Below are 7,612 nucleotides of genomic sequence, written 5' to 3' on the forward strand. Positions count from 1 at the left end.
TCCTCCTCGGTGCCCTCAGGGGACCGTTCTGTCAACCCTGCCACCAAGCGTGAGTCAGGGCACAGCAGTTTCCACCGATCCTCCGAGGAGAGTCGGCCAGCACGTGATTCGTCTGTCTGCTGGTGCGCCGCGTCAGATAGACGAGCCAAGTGCTCAAAAAACACCAGAGACCAGTCTCGAGAGACTGGTTCCCTTAGTAGAATATTTGGAAGAGTGGAAAAATCCCGAATGTTTCGAAGTGGGTGCTGCTCATGATAGAACAGGGCTACAGAATTCAGTTTGGTTCACGACCGCCCAAGTTCAATGGGGTGCTTCCTACGGTGGTAACCCCAGAGCAGTCTCTGATGATGGAGCAAGAAGTAACGACGCTTTTGCAAAAAGGGGCTATAGAAAGGGTTTCCCCTCCCAGCAAAATGTCGGGCTTTTACAGCCGCTACTTCATTGTTCCGAAGAAGGATGGAGGGTTGCATCCGATCATAGATTTACGTGTGCTAAATCGATCCATAAAGAAGCTGGAAGCTCAAAATGCTTACACTCAGACAGATCATCCTCAGATCAGGTCCGAGGACTGGTTTGTAGCGACAGATCTGAAAGACGCATACTTTCATGTATCCATCCATCCTTCACACAGGAAGTTCCTCAGGTTTGCTTTCGGGGGCGAAGCTTACCAACACAGGGTTCTTCCGTTCGGCCTATCCCTCTCACCCCGCACGTTCACGAAGCGCGTGGATGCAGCGCTGGCTCCGCTGAGACTCCAGGGCATCCGCGTGCTGAACTATATCGACGATTGGTTGATATTAGCTCAAACAGAACAACTGGCAGTTCAACATCGAGATGTTGTCCTGTCGCACATGAAGTGGCTTGGGCTGAGGCTCAACGCCAAAAAGAGTGTGCTGGTCCCGAGTCAGGTTGCAAACTACTTAGGTGTAATCTGGGATTCCACCACGATGCAGGCGCAGTTGTCCCCTGCTCGTTTGAGTTCCATTCTCGGGGCCGTGAAAGGGGTGAAGTTAGGCCAGTCACTCACTGTAAAACTCACTGATGGCAGCTGCGTCCAACGTTATTACTTTTGGCCTTCTGCACATGAGACCCCTACAGTGGTGGCTCAGGACCAAGGGGTTTTCCCCGAGGGGAAAACCTTTTTCGCATGATCAAAGTCACGCGGCGATGCCTTCGTGCTCTGGTCATGTGGAAAAAGCCTTGGTTCCTGTCCCAGAACCCATGTTGGGGTACTTCTCGTCGTCGCGTAATGCTTACGACGGATGCTTCCCTCACTGGCTGGGGGGCGATCATGAGTGGTCGCTCGGCTCAGGGTCTCTGGGAGGACCATCAGTGCTCCTGGCACATAAATCGGCTGGAGATGATGGCGGTGTTTCTTGCATTAAAACACTTCCTCCCAGACCTGAGAGATCACCATGGGTTGGGCCGCACGGACAACACTGCGGTGGTCTCATACATCAACCATCAGGGGGGCTTGCGGTCTCGCCTGTTATTCAGGCTGGCCAGTCGCATCCTCCTCTGGTCCCAGGGAAAGCTCCTCTCGCTGAGAGCAGCTTACATCCCCGGGCGGTTGAATGTGGGAGCGGACGCCCTGTCGAGGCAGGGCGCGAGACCGGGGGAATGGAATCTCCACACTGAGGTGGTGGAGTTGATATGGAAAACTTTCGGTCGAGCTCAAGTCGATCTATTTGCCACAGAGGAGTCAGCTCAGTGCCCTCTGTGGTACTCACTTCAGCACCCAGCACCTCTAGGGCTGGATGCCATGCTACAGACGTGGCCGAGGTTACGTCTGTATGTGTTCCCCCCAGTCTCAATGCTCCTGGGAGTTCTGGAGAAGGTTCGCCAGGAGAAGGTCGACCTAATATTGGTGGCCCCGTACTGTCCGACCAGAATATGGTTTTTCGGACATAATGTCTCTACTTCAAGGCTCTCCCTTAGAGCTTCCTCTCAGGCAGGATCTCCTGTCTCAAGCGGGCGGCACGATTCTCTATCCCCGCCCAGAAATGTAGAAACTGTGGGCCTGGCCCCTGAGGGGGCAAGGCTCATAGGAACTGGTCTCTCAACCGAGGTTGTAGAGACCATCCTTCACTCCAGAGCTCCCTCCACGAGGAAGTTGTACTTATGTAAATGGAAATTGTTCTCTGTGTGGTGTGAACAGCATAATTTGGACCCGGTCCATTCTTCTGTCTTTGACATGCTTCAGTTCCTTCAGGAAAAGTTTTCGGAAGGTTTAACCCCTTCCACGCTGAAAGCATATGTGGCCGCTATTTCGGCTCATCATATCCCTGTAGGGGGCTCCTCGCTGGGTCGAGACCCCCTAGTAGTACGCTTCCTCCGTGGTGCACTCAGGTTGAGACCTGTGGTGCGCACAAAGACCCCGACCTGGGACCTCACTATTGTGCTCCAAGGGCTGGCTGAGGCTCCCTTCGAGCCAATAGAGGAGGTGTCAGACAAGTTCTTGACACTTAAAACTATCTTTCTCTTGCCGTCTCTTCTTTGAAGAGAATTGGTGATTTACAAGCGCTGTCAGTCGCTCCATCTTGTCTTGAGTTTGCGCCTGGTATGGTGAAAGCCTTTCTGCATACCAGGCTGGGCTATGTTCCCAAGGTTCCGACGAGGGTCCCAGGTCCCATTGTACTCGAGGCTTTCTGCCCGCCTCCTTTTACGAGTTCGGATCAGGAAAGAAAGTGGATAAGCAAGTGGGTGGTCGAGGCCATCTCACTTGCATATGAGACAGTGGGATGTCCGTGTCCCTTAGTGGTGCGCGCTCATTCCACGAGAGGTATGGCCGCGTCCAGAGCTCTCTTATCTGGAGTCTCCATGGACGACATTTGTGGTGCGGCTGGATGGTCATCCCAGCACACCTTCATCAGATTTTATAATCTTAATCTTAATATCACTTCGGGGGCCAGGGTCCTACAAGATAGCAGCCAGGCACTCGGAGACACGGCGTAGTTGGGATTGCGTTCCCATCACGTCATTCGACGTAGCGTCGATAGTTCCCACGAAAGGGAACGTCTCGGGTTACGAGTGTAACCCCTGTTCCCTGAGTAAGGGAACGAGACGCTACGTCACGTGGCCGTATCTCCTGCATACCTGGTGCGCTTGCTTCAGACATTTTACAGAAGCTGGCGTGCTTTGTGTTCAGGTGTGCTTTATAGCTTCCTGATCCGTGACGTCACCCGCCTCTGACGTCACGTCTCTTCATTGGTTGGATACAGAGGTGCTTCACGAACACAAAATACAGAGGGTTCCCATCACGTCATTCGACGTAGCGTCTCGTTCCCTTACTCAGGGAACAGGGGTTACACTCGTAACCCGAGACGTTTTCAAGTGTTGCAAGTGTTTCAAGCGTCATGTTCAGTCTGCTATATCATGAACGGTTTCTGCTCCTGATGACAAACTAAAGCACTAGAGAGAAAGAGTGGAATAGTGTTAGAGAATAATTTCTGTTAGAGAAAGAAAACCAAATGTACATCTGTCTACAGACTCTTTTAATGCTTTTTTAGGAATTAATGCACAAAGTGATACTGCTGGTGCTACAGAGCCTCTAAAGTGATACACGAACAATCTTACAAAATTATAGAAACAGATAGTTCTAGTCCTTGATTCTGATTGGTTGAGCCGTGTTCTAAGCCGTTGTAAATTACTCTACAAATGTACACAAACTAAATAATAAAAAATGGACTGTTTTTAATGAAAGCCATTAGAACATTAGAACAGCTAAGGGTGTTTTAGGGACTCTGCTCTGCATTGTGCCTAACAACGGTGCTTAGCTGTTTTCAATTCACTGTAAACCACGGCTTCTTGGGGCTTGTTTCTTTATTTTATATCCATGGATTCTTGTCTCCTGCTCTACAGATCCCACATACCTCTAGCGTACATATTTCCAGCATGTTGGAATTTTAAAAACAAATTAACTGACTTTTGTCAAGTTTTCATTTTTGTGTGTGTTAATCAGTTTCTGTAATTTAATTACAATTACTTCTGATGTAATTGCACTAAATACTGCATAAACTATAGAACAATTCTATTTAAAACAATAGTGGGCTTAACATCAAAATTTTACATCCAATGTTAAAATGTAAGTTTTTAATGTAACTTTCTCCCTTTAAATAGTTTGGTCAGTTCAAGAATAATTTATGCTATTTCATATTATTTATTTGAAAGAATTAAAGGAGCAGTTTAATGTCTATCCTTGTATTGTTCAACCGGTCAAGGTTGATATGGGATTTAAAAAGTTATTAGTAATAATTGATGCAATACTTTTTAAGAGTGTAATTAGTACAGTAATTAAACTGTTGAAGATGTAATTAGTAGCAAGTAATTAATTCCTTTTTTTGGAGTAACTTACCCAACACTGGTGTTAATATATATCAATAACTACAACAACTATTAACTACTTAGTTAATTAACTGTAAATGTCAAAGTGACATGTCTGATGATGACAGGTAACAAGAAATAATACTTTGAATCAAATACATTTGATTCAAACAATACATTTATTTCCTCATGAACTTTGTTTATTTAATCAAATGTAAGTGTGAGTTGATGATGGAGTAAGATGAAGGTATAAGATGGATCCAAATCCAAAAGTTGTTGAACTGTGTTTCTCTCCTCAGGGTTCAGTGCTGAGATCTCTGTGTTTGTTCAGACGGGAGATTCTGTTCAACTGGATATACAGACACATGAACTACCAGAGTTTGATGATTTATTCTGGAGAAATTATAAATCAGAGAATATAGATAAATATATACATGCATCTAAAACAGTAAAGCGTTACTCTTCCCTCAACGACGGAGTGTATTTCAACGATGAAACCTTCTCTCTCACACTGAAGAACATGCAGAAGACAGACAGTGGACTCTATACAGCAAGAACAAGTGGAGAAACAGAGTAAATTGTTGCTACATACAGAGTATCTGTTATAGGTGAGTCTTTTTTTCATTGTGTGCTTTAATTTGTTCCTGCATAAAAGAAAAATCACAAGAGTAATTTGTTCACTTTTTTAGTTTTATATACAACATGCCCATTTAAACCATCTTGTGGCACATTGTCATTAATTTATGAAGTTGCTATATATAAAATACTTTATATTTATAATACAGTGTTGTGTTTAGATTTGAATGCATAGTATTACTGTGAATGTGATTGATTTTGAAGTAAATGTGTCTTTCAGATGCTGTGGAGGCTCCTGTTCTGACTGTAAACTCAAACTGGTCCAGCAGTGACTCTTGTACTGTGAACTTCACATGCAGAGCTCATGACCTCATGATAAACTCCAGCTATCAGAACAACAGATGCTCTCCAGAGGAAGTGACATCACATGAGATCTACACTCTCATCCTGTACTGCAGTGAGGAATCCATCATCTGTAACCATAGCAACCCAGTTAGCAGCAAAATAGACAGAATAAACATCAAACAGCTCTGTGAAGGTAAATATCTGCTTCTATTCAAGACAGTGAGCATCATCTACTCATTTTTATTCTCACAATGCTAACTTCTTTTGCTTTACAAACTGCAAGCGTCAAGTCGTTAGATACTGTAATTAAATGTAAAGTTTACTATAAATAAACTGATTAATGCAGTTCCTCATCTCTTACTTTTTCAGAAAGTGTTTGGAAGTGACCATCCCTCCTACAGTTCATCTTACATACATGTGTTTATTGTGTTTGGTGTTGTGGGAGTGATTTGTGTTTTTGTGGTTTGCTCCTACTCTGTTGCTGCAAGAATAATAAAGGTATCTTGCTAATTTCGAAAAACTGAAAAGGTTTTTTTTTTGTACTGAAAGGATGTTGGAATATGGAAGTTATTAAATGGGGTGAAATAATCATCAAAGTTTACATAGAGAAACAATATGTATTTTGACAGTCAATATAAACCAAGATACATCATCATCTATTTTTGTCTAGCCATATTTTATTTTTGTTTAAAAATAGATTCATTTGTTAAATCTTTGCATTTTTTCTGACTACACTAAATCTTAGGTGTTGAAAACAAATACTCAAAACATTACTTCTTATTTCATACATGTTGCAATTTTTTACAGTCAGACCACCAGGTTTCTGTTACGTGTGTTTCATTGTGTTTTTGGATTTCTCCAAAGGATTAGTTCACTTTCAAATTAAAATTTCCTGATAATTTACTCACCCCTACGTCACCCAAGATGTTCATGTCTTTCTTTCTTCAGTTGAAAAGAAATGAAGGATTTTGATGAAAACATTCCAGGATTATTCTCCTTATAGAGGACTTCAACTGACTCCAAACGGTTGAAGGTAAAAATTACAGTTTCATTGAAGCTTCAAAGTGCTCTGCATGATCCCAGGCGAGGAATAAGGGTCTTATAGCGTAACAATCAGTCATTTTCTAAATAAATTACAAATAACATACGTTTAACCATAAACGCTTGTCTTGAACTAGCTCTCTTCTTCTCCTCTATTAGAATTCCGGCAGTGTAGACACTGCTAAGTGTATTACTGCCCTCCACAGGTCAAAGTTTGAACTATTGTTATATACTTGACCTGCAGTGGAGGTTAAATAATAAACAGAAACTAGATGATTAATGATGAACAGCTGACACTACTAAACTCATGAAGGTAACCATAGAAACAAAGTACTGACGGGAAACTTAACAAAGGACCACAGGAACAAATCAAAATGCAAACAGAAAGTCCAAACACTTAAATTATCAGGACATTTTAATTTGAAAGTGAACTAATCCTTTAATCCTGTTTCCTAAGTGGTGTATGTTTATGATAATGTCTTTATTCATATTTTAAATTATATATATATATATATATATATATATATATATATATATATATATATATATATATATATATATATATATATATATATATATTTTTTTTTTTTTTTTTTTTTTTTTTAATATATTGATCTCTGAAATAATCATTGCTGGATTGCATGGATCTCATTGCATTACTAAGTATTTGTTATTAAAGCCTGTCTCCTTGAATTCCTCATTGTGCAAGTGTATATTGTCCATGTTAGATGACAGTTTCTTTCGACTTTCTTTAAAAATAAAGAAATCTCAATTTTTTTGATGCTAAAATCTGACAGCAATCAAAATCAAACAAACATGATCCAATACAACTTCCATTCTGACTCTCAGGTGTCAAACAGAGTGATGATACAGACTATGATGATGTTGAGGTGAGATTCAAATGTCTGTTCATCTCTATTCCTGCAGACGTCACAGATTATAATCTGCTCATGACTGCTGAACAGAGTTTAAAGTCTTCATTTAACTCTTGTGGAAATGTACAGATACTCTTACTGTTGTGAATGAACTTCAGTCAGTTACTGCAGATGTTATGAACGAGTGCTTCTTTGATTCTCTCATGTCACTTGAATATAGTTGCATGCAATCAGACTCTTCATTGAGCATTTTTATGTAGTTTTTTATTTAGAGGACTGGAGTGAGGGTATAGTGTTTATGGTTGTAAACATTTTATTTTATTTACCAGTATTTCACAATATAGTGAAGTGCTGCCTGTGTGCAGTACGTACCTACACAAGATGCTAACTGGAATTATCAAAACAAATTGATGACATTGTTAAAATTGAACCTTTGACTACTTTTGTTAGTT

The 7,612-nt window shown here is 41.6% G+C and overlaps 1 pseudogene; it reads left to right on the forward strand.

Moving 5' to 3' along the window:
- Positions 1-1,363: 1,363 nt before the first annotated feature.
- Positions 1,364-5,739, forward strand: LOC137003738 (CD48 antigen-like; annotated as a pseudogene).
- The last annotated feature ends 1,873 nt before the right edge of the window (positions 5,740-7,612 follow it).

Source organism: Chanodichthys erythropterus, chromosome 16, assembly GCF_024489055.1.
Source record: "Chanodichthys erythropterus isolate Z2021 chromosome 16, ASM2448905v1, whole genome shotgun sequence".
Lineage (NCBI taxonomy): Eukaryota > Metazoa > Chordata > Actinopteri > Cypriniformes > Xenocyprididae > Chanodichthys > Chanodichthys erythropterus.